This window comes from Zophobas morio, unplaced genomic scaffold (assembly GCF_036711695.1).
Source record: "Zophobas morio isolate AGI-343-1 ecotype UQ-CSIRO unplaced genomic scaffold, CSIRO_AGI_Zmor_V1 ptg000108l, whole genome shotgun sequence".
Lineage (NCBI taxonomy): Eukaryota > Metazoa > Arthropoda > Insecta > Coleoptera > Tenebrionidae > Zophobas > Zophobas morio.
The window spans coordinates 783141-803214 of NW_026972213.1; positions in this window are offsets into that span (position 1 = coordinate 783141).

Below are 20074 nucleotides of genomic sequence, written 5' to 3' on the forward strand. Positions count from 1 at the left end.
TGGAACATTCTGATATTTAATTATACCTACCTATTATAATATGTCATTCTTTTAGGTCCTTCGTTATCGTGTTGGTGAAAAATAGAGGCAATTTCTTCGCATTAAAAAAATTTGAAGGTTAGAAACCTTCAACAATTACTGAACAATATGTCGGAGAATCGGCGAACTGAAAGATGATCAAGATTTTGATAGAGCTTTTCAAATCAGTAGGATCTGAACTGAAAGTCTTACAGCTTTTGGAGCAACCAACTTCTGAAGTTTTCAACCCCAAACTTAAAGAAATTACAAAAGAAGAAATTTTACAGAAAATATGTGGGTTCAAACACTGCAGTTGTTCACATATTTCGAAGTAGTATTTTCGGTATAATTTAAAAATTGTCAATTTTAGATTTTCAATAAAAGATAAATAGAACTGTTGGTTCGTTAAATTTTAATGGCCGTGGATATTATAACTAACATACCTATCAATTAGCGAAAGAGCTTTGTTATTAAAAACAATGGATTTGGATAATGAAAATGTTTAAATGCAGTCTACTTAGTCTTTTTTTGAATATGTGCGTAATTAGTTATTTACGAAACGTAATAAAGGTCGATTTATAAACTTGTCGCTGACGTTGCTGTTCGCCGTTGACGTTGTCGTTAACGTTGGGTTTTCAACCAATCAAATTGTGGTAGTGTGCAGTGTTGCCAACATTTTTCTGGTTGACAGCACTAATTCGACGAAAATCAAATTTTGATAGAAATAATGAGGTCCACTAATATTAGGCCATTTAATTACCGAAAGCCTCAGATTTTAAATAGCTGCCGTTATTTTCATCACTGTAGCTTTCTGTCAGTCCTTATGCATTGTTAAAGATAGTTCTCGAAGTTTAAATAAACAAGATTTTTTATTGTTATTCGTCTCAAAAACAGATTAGGTATTATAATTACAAGGGCTTACATTTTGCACTTTTTTCTTAATATGTGTAGTCATCTTTTTACCACAAGGAACTTAAAACAGTTAAAATGTTTAAAATGGTAAATTTATATAGGGAAATATCGATTTTGCAATTACGTTCCGCCTCTTGGTCTGACAATGAAAGAAAAATTCATCACGATTGAGATCGAGACGGATGGGTGGGGCTTCTCTTTTGCGACTGAATGTGAATTAAAAATATCAAATTTTTCATTTTTTGCAAACAAATTTGCAGACTCCATCATTCTTCTAAGAGGATGGTTAACTGACATATTAGTAGCGACGATAACAGTTCGAAAAATATTACAATTTCTGGTGGTTCTGCTGCTTATGCTTGGAATTCGAAAAGTTAGTTTTGTGAGAAGATCCATACTGTCAATTCTACCATTCATAATGGCATGTATGGTGCAAAGATCCGCTATGTTCCTACGAGCTTCCAAAGATTTCATTCCAAGTAGGTTTAACACCCACCTGTATTCACCCTGTTGATGATAATGTTGTTCTTTAAATTCAATTGTTCGAAGCAACTTCTTCTGAACGCGTTCCAGAAGGGCAATGTCAGTCTTATATATTGGGTACCAATAGGAGAGCAGTACTCTAAGATGGAACGCACCAACGAAGAATACATCATCTTCAATGCATAGGAACTCATATCTTTACAGTGTCGCCAAATAAATCCCCATATTTGTATAGATTTGTTGGATATGTACTGATAATGATTCTTAAATGAAAGTTTAGAATCAAAAATTACACCAAGGTCTTTTATTTCGTTAACCGACGCGAGAATAGAATTACCAATATTGTAATCAAATTTGATAGAAGAATTTTTATTACAAAAAGTCATGTGACAGCACTTATTCAAATTGAGATTAAAAAAATTTAATTCACACCAATGAAAAACATGATCTAAATCTGCTTGTAATTCTTGGCAATCTTTTACAGACGTAATTGTTTTAAAAATTTTGAGATCATCGGCATAAAAAAGAAACTTGGAAAATTTAAAGCAACGACTTAAGTGATTAATAAACAAAAGAAATAAAATTGGGCCACAATGGGAACCCTGTGGAACACCAGATGTAACTTTAAACGGATCGGAAAGATAGTTGCCAATTTTAACTTTGCCATCTGTCTGTTAGAAATGAAATTAACCAATCAATTGTAGACTGCCTGAAGCCAAGTTTATGCAGTTTCAAAATCATAACATTGTGATCTACTCGATCAAACGCTTTCGCAAAATCAGTATAAATAGAGTCAACTCGGGCTCTCTTTGTAAAGGACTCGTTGAGAAATGAATAATAATCCAATAGGTTAGAGAAAGTTGACTTGTTTTTGCAAAAACCATGCTGTTGATTTGTAAGTGCCCTTGAGGCTATCCACTGGAGTTGTTTTGCAATAATGGACTCAAAGATTTTAGGAATACTTGACTGATTACAAACACTTCGATAATTTTTTACTTCCTTTCGATGACCATTTTTAAAAATAGGTTTGATATAACTCAATTTCCATATTTCGGGAAACTTACCCATGTTCAAAGATTTGGTAAATACTACAAACAATGGCACAGATAGGGTGCATACACACTTCTTTAAAAATAAGTTGCTCAAGCCATCAGGGCCTGTGACAGGCGAATTGTTAAGAGAGGAGATTGCATCGAATATGTCCTTGATCCCAAATGATAAAGCCACATTTAAAACTTCTTCAATAAAATAATCATTCCACTTTAAATTGGAAGAATTGTTAGTGGTGTAAACCGATGAAAAAAATTTGGCGAATAAATTGGAAATTCCTTTGCCTCCAGTCACTGATTCATTTAAATACATCTCGCTTGGAACATTATTGTTACTGGTCTTCCTCTCACGAACAAATTTCCAAAAAAATTTAGGATTGCTGATAATAGAAGCATTAACCTTGCTTACATAAAGTTTGTAAAGTTCTTTAAAGAGTTTTTTACATCGAGATCTTAGACTCTTAAAATACAAATAATCCTGTAGGTTTCCAGATTGTTTAAATTTAGTATGTGCTTTAATTTTCTTGTGAGTTTTCAATTCTGAGTTGAACCATTTAGGATATCTGGAAGGTTTTGTCCTTATAATTTTTCGTGGAATGTAAGTTTCCATACCAACACTTAAAATTTCGTAGAAGATTGCTATCATTTCGTCTAATCCAAGGCCTTCGAAGCATTTGTCCCAGCATATGGAAGAAAAAAAAAACCATTCAGAAGAGGATAATTGCCATTCATAAAATCGTACACACAAAATTCCGTTTCTAAATTTTCAGTTTGTGCAATAGATATCGACCAAGGGTAAGAAATGTGGTGTATATCACCAAGTATAGGATCAATGGCAGGAATTATTTCTAAATTAGTGATATTGGTAAAAATTAACTCAAGAAAAACATTTCGATCGTTAGGAATTGTACTTAGTTGAGCAAAGTTTAGGAAAGAATACGTATTTAGAACAATATCATAGCAGTCATGATTAGAACAGGTAAACCTGTTTCCGATTGTACCCTTTTCTGCCCATTTAACACGAGGTAAATTAAAATCACCTGCAATAATGAAATTGTAGTCGGAATATTTTGAAACACATTCTCTACGTCTTTGCAATGAGACTTACATACATTGAAATCAGACTCAGGAGGAATATAAACACCAGAAATAATGAAACTAGACCCATTTGTTCTAAAACTAATAAAAAGACTTTCCACTAATTCGCCTATGAAAATAACTGAGGAATTTAAACATTTTTTAACCGCCATTAGTATACCCCCGCCTCTAGATTTGGTGCTTGTTTTTATATTATGATCTGCACGGTAAATGTCAAAATTATGGAGAGGAATTTCATCATTTTTAATTTTATTACTTAACCAAGATTCAGTTATTATAATTATGTCATAAACACACGCATTAACATTAACAACAAATTCATCCAATTTAGATCCTAGCCCGCCAACATTGTGATAATAGCAACTAATTAGTTTTTTGAGCTACGAGTTTTTCTGGACGTGTTATTCTTAATAATATATGGAGTACTATGCCTATATCGCAAAATTAAGTTCGATTCACCTTTTGCAGCTCTATCTTTCAATTCTTTTTTGCCGATGTTTATATGTTCTCTTTGTTTATTTGTTAAATCGGGGCGAAAGTGTCGGTATCGCTTATTATACATTTATTAGATCTTAATATTTCTCTCGCATCATTTTCGTTTTCATATACAATTTTGAGAGGATGATTATGATTAGCCTTAGAAATTCCCAACCTAAAGATTTTTTTTTTGTTTAGGGAAGGTCCCTAAAGCAGGTAAAATATCTTCTATCACTTTAAGATCATCATTTATTTTGTCATTAGAAGTCGATGCAAGAGATTCAGGTATGTTAAGTAGTAATACGTTGCACGCTCGTTCTTTACGTTCTTCAATTTCTTCTAACATATCATCAACACAGTTAGAATTAGTTGAAGCTTCTCCCATATTTCGGACATGAACAATTTCATTTTTCAACAACTTAATATCATTCTCAACTGCCGTAACTCTATTATTAATTTGAATAAAGTGTTCATCCATCTTCTTAAATAATTCTAACTTCAAATCTTCAAACTGATTTTTTATAAGAAGCTTTATTTGAGGGAGGGAGAGTTGTTCTTTCATTGCTTACTAAACACTTGGAACAAGTCCAAGGTTCTTTAATAACGACAAATTTAGTAAGATCAGGATCAGACAGGTTCAAACATTTTACGTGGAAATATTTTTTACACACTCCGACACTACATTTAAGTGGAGGTGTCGTAGGCGTTACTGCACCTTCACATATTGAACAAGGAACAGGCATTTTTACAAATTTGTATTTTTTTTTAACTAATTGGTAGAGAAAACCTAACTAAAGGTATCTGCACAGGGACACAATTTCTTGCACCTTGCGGTCTTTCAAGGTGACTAAACAACAAGACAGTCGGACCACGGAGTGGGAATTTTATGGACCAAACAGAGGTGGAAGACAAAAACTAGTCCTGATAACATAAATTTTAGAAAATCATAACTTACGACTACTTTCACTTAACAAAAACTGAATCCTTTTAATATTGGAATGAAGTTAATAAAGGTCCTTTGAATGAGAATAGTCTCATACAATTTAAGATAAAACTACCACCAAAAAAATTAACATTTACGTATCACAACTAAGAAACACACCATACTGGATTCAAGTACAAACCTTCAAGTACATTTCACATGGTAATTTCTCATAGAAAATAAGGATTTTTCAATTAAGCTCTGCCCCTCGGCTTACGACGAATGAAAAAAAAATCATCAAAATTGAGATAGAGCGGGTGGGGGGGCTTATTTTTTTGCCTTCCTTTTCTTAATATGCATCGCCATCTTTTCACAACAAGAAACTTAGAACATGGTTAAAATGGCACATTTTTGCAAAAAAATATGGATTTTGCATTTATGGGGCGGAGCCTAATTGCAAAATCGATATTTTCTTATACAAATTTTCTATTTTAAACATATTTTAAATCTCATGTTGTGAAAAGAAGTCTATACATATTAAAACAAAAAGGCAAAATGTAAGCCCGCCCACCCGCCCTATCTCTATTGTGATGTTTTTTTTATTCACCGTGAACTAAAGGGGCAGAGCTTTACTGCAAAATACTTATTTCTTTACAAATTATTAAAAACATGTTTTTGAGTATCGTGTTGTTCAAAGAATACTATGTATATTAAGAAAAAAAAGGCTAAGCATAAACTTTTTCTTAATACGAGTAGACTTATTTCGACAACAAGAAACTTGAAACATGTCTAAAATGGTAAGTTTTTGAAGTAATCAACTTAAATCCTCCACTTTTCTTCTACAACTTCTTTAAGTACGACAAAAATTGAACATCAAAGTTCTTATCGATGGCAACTTGGCAACGGAGTTTATAAATGACAGTTTTCAGTTCGAAAAACAACAAGCAACGTCAGCGGGAACAACAACTGCAACGGGAACTTCAACGTCAACGGCAAGTTTATAAATACCACTTTACGTTACGCTACAACATTTGGTGGAGGTGCCAGGGCAGGTAAAATAAGACTTGCAAATGAAACTAGACGGTGACACTTTGGATGGCATGTTCGAAATGACGAATTGTTTGTTATTATATACCATTATTAAAAGACAAACAATTTGACACATTTTTGATATTTTATTGTGTTAGAAATTTTTTCAGTGCCACTATGCTGCTGGGTTAGTTTAGATAATTAAATTAAGTCCTGTCTTCTAAATTATATTTATTATGAATGTAATCAACTAAATAATAGAGAGTGGTTATAAATACTTACTTGTTTACCGAAATTGGCTTGGTATTTTGCACTTCGTTCTCGCTAATAATGGATTTCATTCGTCAGCGTTTTTCATTACAATGTTAATAAACATTTATAATCGTTTTGTAATAATTCATATTCACTGCGGAATTTTTTAGTTTTTTTTTATATAATCAGCCCGTTGACGTATTTTAAGTAGGAGTAACATTTTATATTTTTTATAATCACTTTGTGTAATTATTATGTGTAGAGTGTAAACTATCTGAGGGTTGCTATTTAAAAAATATTCAAGAAGTTTTAAATTTGTTTCTAAAATGCAGTTTGACTTGTTTAATTGCATTCCACAATTTTTTGCAGAAATTGTTTTGTGTGTTTCAGACACAAAGGGTACAATCATTCACGTACGGATGTATTTTAATTGCGATACATCCCCTTTAAAATTATCTCCGAGTTCAGATTACATTTCACATATCGCTTTATAAAATAAATCTTTACCTTTGAGGTAAAATCAAAGCAAGTAATCGAGCATCAAGCTACTTCAACCCTCCAGTCTTAGCTTTTTTCGTATCAACATGTTAAGCAAATAAGTTGGCATTTAATTTGTTTTGAAAATTGTGTTTCAACTCCCTCTTTAACAGTAATACTGAATTTTCATAAATAAGTTATAAAGAGAAAACCGGAATTTGTAACGACATAATATCCACGTATAATTAAATATGGGATCGAGCTTCCAGTTTTCCACATCTCGTAATAATTCATTACTAAGTACTTAATTTATTTGCTTTTCAGGTTTTCAGGTCGGGATGTAATTAGGGAAAATTTTTTATGTGTTTTTTAGCCGCCTTTTTACGAACTGTTTACGACAATATGTTTTAAGTTACGTCACGTTCGCGTCCAACAGGATTACTTACGGTCAAAAATTATTTATTTGGGATAGACAACACGTAGGTGGTATACCTAGGTTATAAAAGGGGAGAGACCACAGTCTTTATTGATCTATAAAATTGCAATGATGCACACTGAATTGCGTCATATAGAAGAATTTAGTGGGAAAGCGTTTAATCTACGTTTCACACATCAGCAGAATTAAAAGTATATCTATATATATTTTTCGAGTTTGTTGGCAATTTGAAGATAACATGCTAGGATAATATTATTAATTTTGTGATAACAATGGAATTAAAATTTAATTGTGCTTAACATACCTATGTACCAATTTTTATACTATGCTTATCTAATATTTGGAGCAAAATGTTACTAGTAACATACTTGTTACATCTAAAATCATTATATTTTTACAATCAGACATAAAAATTTAATATTTAAACATTCAAGCGAGTTTCATAAAGCCAATTTTAAAGTTCAGCAAATTCATATTACTCTTTTATAAATCAAATGTTTTCTCTTTTACGACTAGAACACATGTATACGCTCATATTGTGCAGTAATATTGTTTACAAAATTTTGAAACCAATTTCTCTTGAACAGTTGTCGGGTGACTTAATATAAAGTTTAATTTTACATCTGAAAGAATAAAATTATTTTAAAGCGATAATGACGGAGCATATTGTATGTTTTATGTTAATAGTTTTCGACAAGTGAAATAATTTTATAAAGCGTCATCTATACCCGTCCTATGGCCATCATGTTTGATTTATAAGATGTCGCTAAGCATTCGGTACTACTTTAATTATCTTACTAAATTTATCACAGAATCTTCGCCATCCCGAAATAACTTTTATCTTCATTTTATTAAAATTTGGATCGAATTCATACTCCAAACACATATTTGAGTTCTGGTGGACATTTTTTATTAGTAGATAGTAAAACTAACGAGAATTCGTCCCTACCAATAATTGGATGATCTCATCTCAACAATTTTATTAATCCAACCGTATCTGGTGGTTTAATATTTGCATTCAACTTATTGCAAAAAGTAAAACACAGAACGAAATTTCTGATTTTATTTTAAGAACTTTTTTTTTAATTTTGATAAGGCATTGACATTGAACTATCGATATTAAATCTTGATTTTTTGGAATTATTTATACAGGATGTTCGAAAAATTATTGGTTAAATCAAAAACGATTTATCTAATTTTCCCGAAATTCTGGAAATATAATACTGTTGTTGGAATTAATATACTTGTCCTAAAATTTTTATTCAAATATGATGCTGTACCTTTGGGTTAATACTCCATCGTCGTTTTCATAATAATAATTAAAAAAAAAAAAAAAAACAGAATTGATACTGTGTGGAAAAATAATATAATAATTTTTTTGGGAGATATATTTCGATGTGGGATCTAGTATTGTTACTATTATTATTATCTACTATTAGTAGTACATATTTTTAGAATATCGTTTTAGGTATTCATTTTTTTTTGTACTGATTTTTAAAATGTATGTTTATTTTTTTAAAGACACTTCAGTTTTGAAATGTTTCATCTTTTTTATTATACAATAATTTTTTAATGTAATTGGGTAGCGATTCTATTGATGAATTAGTTTCAATTAGCGATTAAAGTGTTAAAAACGAATTATAGCTATGAATTTTATTATGATTTTTAGTTTATCAGTAATCGTATATGTAATATAGTAAAAATTTATTACCAAGTGCATAAAATCGATATAAAAAGTTGGAAGTGGGTCCATAACAAGGGATTCACGCTGATGAAACAGGCTATAAAAATGTTCAATAAGGTATGATGTAGTGTTATTCAACCCATTAAATTTCATATACTTTATTACATTATTTTAACAGTCGTTCGGTTCCGAACGTGTCGTTATTTTCGCAAACCATCCTGTATAACTGGGCGTGACTGGATAAAATCTGCGGCCGAATTCCGTGTCGAATTCCTAGTCCTATAGAAAATTAGTTTTAACGGATTTCGAGCTTTTGACAGCTGGGATTGTCGGAAATGGGACCATTTAAATAAATTTACCCAACTCTCGAAGTTGCCGGCGTTTATCACTCTCCTGTCTGCATTTTTTCCGAATTTTTTAAAGACAAATAAAATTTGAATATTTTCCTTCCCGCTGGCTCTTTGAATTATTGATCGCCCGGTCACTGACGTACCCCAATATTTTCCGAGTTCCTCTGATGCACCCCACCGCCGCCTCCCTCCTCCCGATTTCCGTCGGACGTCGTTTATCCATCTCATTAATGGTCTCCAACTTAGCAGCAACGTCTTCACTCCTTCTCTCCCGCTTTCGGTAACTTGACGTCTGGATTTGTACGTTTTTGAACTGGTAGTGGTCAAAGGGTTAGGAATACGTTTCAGCTTCCGGTACGCGTCTTAACCCAAACTTGATTTTTCTTGCAATTTCCGCTTCCGCATTTTTCCGTTCATAACCTGATGTTGTAGCCATTTCCGGGTTGCTGCCGAATTTTCTTCGGTTTTATACTTGACTGTGGCCATTGACTTGGACTGATGACAGAGAGTAACGACAAGTTTGTTGATTGAGCTGGGATTTGCTGTTGAGGAATATATCGAAAGCAGGATTGCTGGATATTCTCAGATTAGTGGTATTGTGACAGCAGATATTAAAATTGTGAATGGGTTTTATAGTAGATTAAATGGTTTATGAAACACGATATCAAACTGCAACTTCATTGGAACTTGGTAGATATATAAAAGCGACAACTGAAACGACAAAAATGCTTCGGAATTTAACATTTATTTCGTTATTATTCAGTGTAATTATCTATATACTCATATATGGAAACGTACTAGTGTTGCAAACTTTGTTGCGATGTGATTTTAAAAGTTCTTATATTGACAGTCTATGAATCCTCGTATTGGGTTTTCGAACCCCCAGGTCCTGTAATTTCTGCTCTTGCCTTCTATGTTTGTTAGGTAATCGATTATTGTTTAATGTTTATACAAGGTATGGCGGAAATTCCGTATTAGTTGTAAATTATTTGTGATGCAAAATCTGAAAACTTATTTAGTGGCAAACTATATTTTCTTAAATGTAACGTTGTATTTTTGCAGACTGCTTCATCAAAAGGAGAAACATGATATAATAAACACAGGACTTTAATCAACAGTTTGCAACATATTTGTAGTTTACTGTAAGAAAAACTGTGATATTTAAAAATTGTCGACTCTTTTTTTTATGTAATTTAAAGTAAGTGGTAGAATCGACCCATGGGTCACAATTTTTTTATTGATAAAATCAAGAACAATGTACCTCATTGTTTTCGAAATTTTAAGAATGTTATGTTTATAATTACTTAGTTTAATTATTGTATGTATTAAGTATTCTTAATAAAAATTCTAAACAGCAAAGGGTCCAATAAGCTCCCATGTGAAATACCACTATTAACTGTCGTAAAATGATAATAAGATAAACAGTGCGATTTTTCTCAAAGAGCACTATTCGACTAAAATGAATTAACAGAAACGGGTTCGAACTGGAGCATATTGACTGAAGTGTCGATCTGGTAATTTTACGATGTTTCTTAGGTATGACTGTAAATTAGAAAATGAATATAGAGAATAAAAGAAAAGTAAGATCCATGTGCATGGGCGGCTTGGGACCACTGACTTGATCGGTGGAAGTGAACTGTACAATTCCTGTGGATGATTAAGGGAACAGCGAGTCTAATTAAATACCTTAAGTTTGGGACAACAGATTTGTTTCTAAACTTTAGTGGTGTAAAGTTGCAAGCGAATGTTCGGCCGAGTTTTGCTAGAAATTAATTGGGAATCGTTTGTCAGAAAAAAGAGAATTGGTTTATGGGTTTGCAAAATTCGAAAAAAAAAACACTATTTTCATGGTACATTTTTATATATTTTTTTTCGTGTGCATTCAGATTTCAGTAACAAAATTTTGACAAAATGGCACAAGTTTTTTATACAATGTTTGACACACACTGCTAGTCCCGCTTTGAATTTATATTTAAAATTAGTACTGTGTCAGAGGGTCGTGTATTTTTGTACCAATTGAATAATTAACTTGCTAAGTGAACTGAATACTTTTAAATAAATGTTTTACGTTTAAGTGACTTTTAACGTAAACTTGTTAGCTAACGATTTTTCGACGAATTACTTACAATTTATTTCCTTTTACCGCGCCTTAATTATATTTGGGGTTAAATAGAAGTACATCGCATTTATTGTTTCTAAAACAATGCTTTCTCTGTAAACTTTAGAAAATGTTTTCTCTACAGCCAAGATGCGGCGCTTTTTATCCGCACATTAATAATTTATTAAATCGAACTGCGGTTAAAGATTTAATCCCAAGAAAGTTTTCGTAACATTCATTAAAATCTTCCTAAGTAGATAACAGTGAGAAACTTCAATTAAAACCGTAGTCGTGTTAGTAGTTTTGACATGTCGGTGATTTGAGATAGATATATTTGCACTTCATTTTATAATCAACAGGATCTGTTTCAAAATTAGTTATTGTAGCATATGTTCGAACTGTCGTAAAATAGTGGTTGTAGTTGTTTATTTCATTCAACTTTCATCTTTTTATGTTTATAAATTTATTTTCTTTATCAACTGAAAATGAAATAAATATCTAAAAAGTGTTGTATATCATTGTAATCGCAATTTAACAGTTTACCAGTATCCATTACGAAATATATTCGTTACCATTTAAAAAAATATAGATTTTGCAATGCATATTTGCAGTGTACTGAATTAAGCTTCCCCCTTCAAGCTAAAGAGAACAGCGCTTACAGAATTTCAGTATTATGTGTATCCGTTCTTAAGTAACTAATAAAAATTAAGTAAAAAGTAATTTTAAGTGTTGATAATATTATACTGAATATTATAATTAAGGTCTTAATACTCAACAAGAATATTCGTGAATAATAGCTATTTATGCAGTAATAAGAGGCAAAAGTGACACCTTTTATTACGGGACGTGAAATTGCCCAGCGAGGCGTTAGTCGAGAAGGGGGAACACGTCAAGTAATAAAAGACACTTTTGTCTCGTATAGCATGGAAGATTTTTTTTGGAATTTAGTATTCATTCGTAAATATTTTTTCAAAAAAAATTGATTTAAGTGTCAATCGTAATAAGGATCGTAGATTGCAGTGTTGATACGGAAATGAAAGCGTTGCTATTTACATATTTTTGGAAAATGCAAAAAACAAATTATACGTTACACGTTTTCGTTAATTTCATCAGTGTTTTTGTATGTGACGCCGTATGAGTATTAATAATCTTAAGAAACATGAGTGATTCAGAAGATGATGTGCCGTCCGATATTGAAAACGTTGCTAAAGAAGCAATTTTAAATCTATTATTATTACCGTCAAAGTCGAGGGAATTGTATGAAATGGCTTGCTTACAAACGCTATGAAGATTGGTGTAAGCTGAATAAGGTCAAAATTGCGCCAGAAAAATCAATTCTTGCGTATTTTTCCGAAAAAGCAAAGAGCCAAATAGCATCTACAGTGTGGAATCAATATTCAATGTTGCGATCAACCATAGGAATAAAGCAAAATGTAGACATAAATAAATTGGTTTTTTAAAGCGAAACGCTGAAGGTTATAAACCGAAAAAATAAAAAATCTTTACAAAGATTTTTAAGGGAAGCAGTCGACAATATTTATCTGGAATTTAAGGTATTTTTGCAAAAATGTATCGAATTTGTTGTATAATTCCAATTTCTGTAGGTTACCTTGATAGGGTGGCTGGTGGATGTCGAAAAGATGAATTAGTCCACATACTGATTGAAGACATCGACGACGTGAAGTGTCGAAATGCAATCGCTTTTTTTGGGATATAGGCATGGAAAGTGTACCAATCAAGCTATGTGTATAAACCCACTGGGAGATGCTCCAAAAAAATTGCAAAATTTCTTAATTTGCAAAATCCGGAACATTATACAGGTCACTGTTTTCGAAGATCGTCCGCATCGCTATTGGCAGACGCTGGTGCAGATTTATTAACACTGAAGAGGCACGGTGGATGGAAATCGAGCAGCGTCGCTGAAATTATGTTGAGCAGTCGATAGAAAATAAAAAAGAAATTTCGATGAAAATCTTGGGACACACGACAAAGCACACGGCTTCAGGACACATTAATATGGAAGTAGCCACATTGGCTTTTTTCGTCCTTTTCGTTCCTTTTCGTCCTTTTTCGCTTTTTTTCGCCCTTTTTGTCCTTTCCGTCCTTTTTCGTCCGTTTCGTACTGTTTCGTCCTTTTTCGTCCTGTTTCGTCCTTTTCGTCCTTTTCGTCCTTTTCGGCCTTTTTCGTCCTTTTTCGTTCGTTTCGTCCTATTTCGTCCTTTTCGTCCTTTTTGGTCCTTGCCGTCCTTTTTAGTCCTTTTCGTCCTTTATCGTCCCTTTTCATCCTTTTTGTCCATTCCTTCCATGAATTTAACAGTTGTCTCATTATATCGACCTCCATCTAGTGCCTTTGACGAATTCATAACTATTGTAAATAGACTGCTTACCTGTTTGGGTGTTACAAAAAATATTATCATAGGTGGCGATTTCAATATTGTATTTAATGCTAACAACACAAGGAACAATAATCTGTTAGATTTATTTCTAGGATATGGTTTAAAGCCGTTAGTTAATTTTAATACTAGGGGAAATAATCGTCTAGACAATGTGTTCACGAATATACAAACTCATTCTGTTCATGTTCAGCCCATAAACTTAGGCCTGTCGGACCATTTGGGAATATGGTTTGAAACAAATATTCCAGTCAATCAATTCAATGAGAATTTTTTAATCATTAGACCAATCACTGAAATTGGGAAATTTTGTGTGTATAAACATCTTGAAGGGGTTGATTGGAATCCTATCACCTGTAACTGCGCATATGACATAAACAAAGCTTTTGAAGATTTTCTCAATGTTTTGCAGCACTATGTTTGTATATCGTTCCCAGAAAAAGTAATTAAACCATCTTATTGTAAACGCATTCATTGGTATTCTTACCATGTAAAAACTATGAAAAACAATTTATCCAAGTAGGATGATCTTTATCCTCTAACAAATCGCCTTGATATCAAAAAAGCTAGAAACTCATATCGCAAAATGTATCGAGAAGCAATCTCATAATAAAATGCGAGCAATGTGGTCTATTCTAAACGAAGTGTTAAGAAAAGGCATAAAATATGCGGTTGTAGTAAAAGTGCTCATGATTTTAATGATTTTTTTTTGTAACATCGCAAAAAATGTGATTAATAAGCTTCCTCATTCAAACTGTGATCCCATTCTGTTAATGTGCAATAATAGTTTAATGTATTTTCAGTTTATCGAAGTGTCTTGTGCTGAAGTTCGTGATGTTGTAAAAAAATTAAGAAATAGTAAAACCAAAGATATCTATGGTTTTAGCGTTGAAATAGTCAAAACCGTTCTGGATGTCATAATATCTCCTCTTACGAAATTAATTAATTCAAGTATTAAAACACTTACTTTCCCCGACTGCTTGAAAATTTCAAATGTCCTACCAATTTTTAAAAAGGGGGAACCCAATGAGATCAGCAACTACCGACCGATATCGCTATTGCCCATTTTATCGAAAGTTCTGGAGAGAATTTTGATGGGTCAATTATGTAATTATTTTGTGGAAAAGAATGTGTTATGTGACAATCAATTCGGTTTCAGACCCAGATTAAACACCTCGAAAGCCATTACTGATATTGTTGATGAAATCAATAATTCCTTTGACAAAGGTATTTTCACTACAATTTCTTTTCTAGATCTTACCAACGCCTTCGATTGTGTTTCCGATTCCATTCTGATTCGTAAACTTTATTTCTATAATTTACAACCCACTAGTTGTCGTTTATTGTCATCCTATCTCTGCAATAGGATCCAAAAAAACGGTCGATGGAACATCTTCTAATTATCTCCCTGTGGAATATGGCGTACCTCAGGGATCTATCTTAGGTCCTCTTTTATTCTTAGTCTACATCAATGACCTACCATCCAATATAGAAGACTCAAAAGTTATTCTATACGCTGATGACACCACCATACTCAACAGCAGTAGCAGTCTAAATGACTGCATTGATAAAAGTTTGGAAGCACAATCTAAGGCAAAACTATGGTTTGATCCCAATAGTTTAAGTATGAATGTCGACAAATCGGTGTACATGTTCCTCAGTCTTAAAACCAGCGTAACATTAAATTTAGATCAAGCCAATAATGCACTTTTTCTTGGCATTACCATCGATGGCCAGCTTCTCTGGAATGCCCATGGAGATACATTAGCTAAGAAACTAAATAAGAACACATACCTTTTGAGACAACTAAGTAATAATGTATCACAAAAAACATTAATAGTTGCCTCTTTTGCATTTTTTCACTCTTCAATTGAGTATGGTAACTTAGTTTGGGGACATTCTACTTGTCGACACAGGATATTTGCTCTTCAAAGGCGTGCTGTTCGGATTATAGCTGGACTTCAGTACCGTGATGATTGCAGATCTGCATTTGTTGAACTTAAAATTTTAACTGTGCCTCCAATTTTCATCCTACATTGTTTATTACATCTTAAAGACAATATTGCCAATTATTCTAAGTTCACTGACATTCATTTGTACAACACCCGAAACAAAGAAAATTTAGTTCCCAATTCAAATCGTTTGAAGAGGGTACAAACAGGCACAAGATATTTCGCTGTCAAATTTTTCAATATGTTACCCGAAGAATTTCGTAGTAAGCCTATTAATATATTTAAAAAAAACTCAAAACTTTTCTTATTATGAATTGTTTTTATAGTTTTGAGGATTATCTTCGATGTAGAAATTTTAATAGTTTATTGGTTTAATTTATTATTGTGTAAAACTGTATTTGTAAGTTTTTAATACCAATAAAATATTGATATTGATATTGATACATTTCGTCCTTTTCGTCCTTTTTTGTCCTTTTACGTTCGTTTCGTCCTGTTTCGTCCTTTTCGTCCTTTTTGGTCGTTTTCGTTCTTTTTGGTCCTTTTCGTCCTTTTTCGTCTTTTTTGTCCTTTTCGTCCTTTTTCGTCCTTTTCGTCCTTTTTTGTCCTTTTCGTTCTTTTTGGTCCTTTTTGGTTCTTTTCGTCCTCTTTGTCCTTTTCGTCCTTTTTCGTCCTTTTCGTCCTTTTCGTTCTTTTACGTCCGTTTCGTCCTTTTTCATCCTGTTTCGTCTTTTTCGTCCTTTTCGTCATTTTTTGTCTTTTTTCGTCCTTTTCGTCCGTTTCGTCCTGTTTCGTCTTTTTTCTCCTTTTCATCTACTATTAGTGCTGTAACATTTAAAAACTGTACTGTTAATATTTGTAATAAATAAATTTGCTTATCTTGAAGTTATTGGAACTTTTTGACAGATATTACTTTTATCTCTAGTGAAAACATAATATCACTTCTTGTCACTAGTAATAAAAAAAGTAAAATTTCGTAACAGAAAATGCATATGAAATGTCGATATTAGACAACTAAATTACAAATAGATATTTATTTTATTAGGAGTTTAAGTGATACTTTATGTGTCGAGTATGGACGATTAAACGCCGAGCGAGAGCGAGGCGAATTAAGTCTATACATGAAGTCACTTAAACTCCGAATGAAATACAATATTTTATTTTCAAACGATCAATCTTCTTTTGAAATGATTATTTCCTATCTTCTTGCTTCATTAAGGAATTGCCTCGATTTCACTTACCATGGTTACTATGGTTGACAACCACTATGATTTTCACATATTTATACTCCGGCGGAGTATAAATGCTTTTTTTCACTAGCAGCCGGGACGCATGCAAATGTCGACTCATTTAGAGGGAGCAAATTCAACTTTTGCTACCACGGGTTCAAAAAGAAAAATTGAGGTTATGTACGCAATGTTTGATGTGATTATTTCTTAAAAAATGAAGAAATGTGTGCTACAAACATTACTTGAGTATACGCATGGTAGTTGGTAGACGGTAGAAGATAAAATGATTAACTCAGCGACAAGTATAAACGGTTTTCTTTGTGTTGAAGATTTAGATTAAGTTTGATTAAAAATCAAAACAAAATCATGTTGCGTCAAAAAATTGAACGTTTATTTTTTCAGTTTATTGTCTTATGGTTTCTGCTAGTGAAAAAAATAGTATATTAACCACGGTTGCAAAGCCACTTCTAGACCTCGCGCTTCAGAGCCCTCGACGCTGCGCGTCTCGGGTTCTAATTTGCGCTCGGTCTAGAATGCTGAGCTCTGCAACCTTGGCTAATAATATACTATATTTATACGCCAGCGGAGTATAAGTAGTACTTATACGCCGCTCACACACGGTGTCATAGAAATGACACTTAAACCCCGGTAAGAGCGTCATATAAGTGTCAGTTATATGACGTTTGAAAATAAAATAATCTTTTTAAAAAAATCGTCTAAGTGACCAAAAAACTTAAGTCAGTTTATACTTTTTTATTAGTTTGACCAACCCTACAATTTGATATTACGATAATATGAAAATATTATTGTTATTGTTATTATTGATGTTTGATTGTACTATCATTTTAACGCCAAATATAGTGGTAAAGTCTCTAAAGATCATTTTTACAGGATCTCAAACAATGAATTTGAACTTAAACAAAATGTTCAGTAATGTAAGTATTTCAATCTTTGTAAACATGGAAACATAAATAATGATTTCTTGAAAAGTACATAGACTGCAATGATCAGTAACTAACAACTGTCAACAGTGCTAGGACTTTAGGCATAATTACTGACAAAAATTTGAAGTCTAAAAGTCGCGTAGAAACAAATATTTTTTTCTCAAAGTGCCACATTCAGTTTATCATATTTTGTATACACACTTTGTGAGTCCTTAATATTTTTTTTTCTTAAAATATTATCTTTTTGATTACTACCCCTGTCTTGATCATTTAACCAAAAGCAAATCACAGTTAATTCAAAATAATTACTACGAATATGGAATTTCTGAAATGTGACCGCTGATCAAATACTTCTTCACACAGGAATCCACTGCAACAAAAGAAACATATTAATGAATACTAGATGAACAAAATTATATTTGAAATAAACACAAACTTATGAACATTGATTTTCAACAAAAATTGCGCCAACACATTAATAATTTGAATAGACGAAATGTAACGGAATCCTAGCCAGACGTATAAGTAAATATAAATTAGACGAACTTTGATTAAAATTAATTTGTTCTTCAATTCATTTTGCTGCCATGTCCCAGAGGAATAACAAATCCTACAAAAACTGGCAGAAGTTCCCTCTCCCCTGAAAGACAATTGAACACATCCAGTTTTTTCAAAAAATTATAAAATTTGGTTTTGCAAAATTTTGAGGCAGAACCATCTGGCAAATATTGCACAAAAATAAATTGTAAAGTTATTGTGACAAAAATTAAGGCGGATTCATAAACCACGAGTGCAGGAGTATGTTATTTCAAAAAATTTAGATGCCCTTAACTGTGCAAAATGATAAGGGGATGTCGTCAAATTGTTGGTTAGCGTTTTACCATATACCCGATATTCCTGACATGACGAGGATACGTGGACAGGCGATATCTACTTCTTCGTACCGTAGACATCATGAAACGTGGAGAAAACTTAATCACAATACTTCCTTAGTTTATGCTAGCACTTGCTAAGATAAGACCGATTTTGGCAAATGATTTTACATTCTAAAAAAACACTGGGGACCATCAACATTTCTTCAAACATTTTTGGAAACACCAAAATTGCATCAAATTTTTCAAAAACCAAGAACATCCAAGATTCTTTCAATCTTTCAAACACAAAAGACTAGCGATTCTCCAGATTTTCAAATTCATTCAAAAATAGAACACAAAGAGCCAGGAAAATTTATATTAAAATTATATTACATATATTATAATTTCCATTTTACACTAAATAAAATAAGTCAGTGAAATGTAGAAAGGAAGTGGGAGGGCCTAAGTTTAGCTTTTTTCTAGTTTTATGAGCAAGTCCCGCCTACCCACCCCTTCTTCATTCCAATAACTACTCTTAATATTGTTCAGTCTTAGCTTAGCAAGTTTTGGCCCCGCTCACCCACCCTTTTTTTTCTTAGAAAATATGTCATTTACCAAAATCAATCTTATCTTAACAAGTACTAGCCGCGCTACTTGCTAAGATAAGACTCATTTTGGCAAATGGTATATTCTCTAAGAAAATAGAGGGCGGGTGGGCGGGGCTAGTTCTTGCTAAGATAAGACTGGTTTTAGCAAATGATATACTTTTTAAAAAAATAAAGGGCGGGGCTAGCATTTGCTAAAATATAACTAATTCTGGCAAATGATTTTACGTTCTTAAAAAAACACCAGGGACCATCATCATTCCTTCAAACACTTTTGTAAACACCAAAATTGCATCAAATTTTTCAAAAACTAGACATTAAGAGCATCCAAGATTCTGTCAATCTGTCAATCACAAAAGAACAGGGGTTTTCAAGATTTTCAAATTCGTTCAAAAATAGAACACAAAGAGCCAGGAAAATTTATATTAAAATCATATTACATATATTATAATTTTCATCTTAGACTAAATAAACTAAGTCAGTGAAATGGCGAAAGGAGGTGGGCGGGGTTAAATTTAGCTTTTTTCTAATTTTATGAGCAAGCAGTAGCTCAGCCCACCCACCCCTTCTTCGTTCCAGTGATTACTTTTAATATTGTTCAGACCTAGCTTAACAAATTTTAACCCTGCCCACCCACCCTTTTTTTTTTCTTAGAAAATATGTCTACTAAAACCGATCTTATCTTAACAAGTACCAGCCCCCCTACTTGCTAAGATAAGACTCACTTTGGCAAATGGCATATTCTCTAAGAAAATAGAGGATGGGTGGGCGGGGCTAGTACTTGCTAAGATAGGACTGGTTTTGGCAAATCATAT